This window comes from Austrofundulus limnaeus, unplaced genomic scaffold, assembly GCF_001266775.1.
Source record: "Austrofundulus limnaeus strain Quisiro unplaced genomic scaffold, Austrofundulus_limnaeus-1.0 Scaffold409, whole genome shotgun sequence".
NCBI lineage: Eukaryota > Metazoa > Chordata > Actinopteri > Cyprinodontiformes > Rivulidae > Austrofundulus > Austrofundulus limnaeus.
In genome coordinates this window covers 332,158-333,315 of record NW_013952811.1, presented here as the reverse complement: position 1 = coordinate 333,315, position 1,158 = coordinate 332,158, and the positions used below count along the sequence as shown (strand labels likewise).

General features: G+C 38.6%; 1 protein-coding gene across 2 annotated transcripts in view; it reads left to right on the top strand.

Moving 5' to 3' along the window:
* The window catches only part of afap1l1a (actin filament associated protein 1-like 1a), a 50,019-nt gene that overhangs the window by 39,549 nt on the left and 9,312 nt on the right, over positions 1-1,158 (top strand). The gene's annotated exons all lie outside the window — the stretch shown is intronic.

Below are 1,158 nucleotides of genomic sequence, written 5' to 3'. Positions count from 1 at the left end.
GAAAAAAAAAGAAAAAAAAAGAAAAACATTTAAAGAAAATGGATGCATAGCTAATCATCAAAAAACATTCACCTCTATAAAAGCAGCAGGTTTGTCTGTTTGCTGCTCTGGAAAGGATTAAAGTTAATTTCTAAACAATGTGGGGTCCATCATTCTAAAGTGAGAAGATGTTTCACAAGTGTGAAAAAAAAAATAGGACAGCTGCCACTCTTCCCTGGAGTGATCGTCCCAGCAAAGTCACTCCAAAGCCAGAGTGATGCTCAGGGAAAAGACAAAATAAAAACAAAAATGTAATTGCTCCATCTCAGACTCTACAAGCTTCAGTTAGCAGGTTAAAGAGTTAGAACAATTAGAACAAAAGACTGAATAAGTATGGTGTTTTTGGAAGGGTTGCCATTAGAGAACCTTTTCGCTCTAAAATGAACATTACCCTAACAGAGCTGTGCAGAAACAAAATGTCTGCAAGCCTCAATGAACCGAAGCAGTATTGTAAAGAAGAGTGGGCCAAATGCCTCAACAGCCATTCAATAGACCGATAAAGTCGTACAGAAAATGACTGCRTTACGTACATAGTGACTAGAAGCACTCAGAGAGTGCAAACCTCTGCCAAAACCAATTTCCCCCATCCTGTAAGAGTTAATGCACAAAAGCAGAGATGGAAACACATTTGCTGAATAAGTTCTGACGTAGCGAACATTTAAGCAGGCAGTATGCACGGGATTTCTTCTCGGTGGAGTCCAATGTGGAAAAAAAAAAGTCAGACTCGTCACCCGACGTTATTCATCGTCAAACTGGTGTCGGATTAAGCTCCTAAGTTTTCATCAGTCACATTTCACCATRKAAAACRTCTGTTTTATCCCCTTGAATGAGTTTRTAATGGTTTGACTCTCTTTATAAAGYGCTTCYTGGCTCCCCCCGTCTCCAAACTTTGAGGCCCRGCAGCTCTCTGTTTACAAGCCTAGTAGAGAGAAACTGTTTTGATTGGTTGTTTCGGAAATATGGTGTGTTTGAGGAAATGGGAAAAATAGGTTTTATGGTGCAGTCACGCACTTCCTGATCACAAAACATTCTCTAAATGCGCACCAAATGTGTAAAAATGTGCACATTATGGCAAAATATAATTCATTTTAAATGTGGTTTTAACATTACTTTTATAAA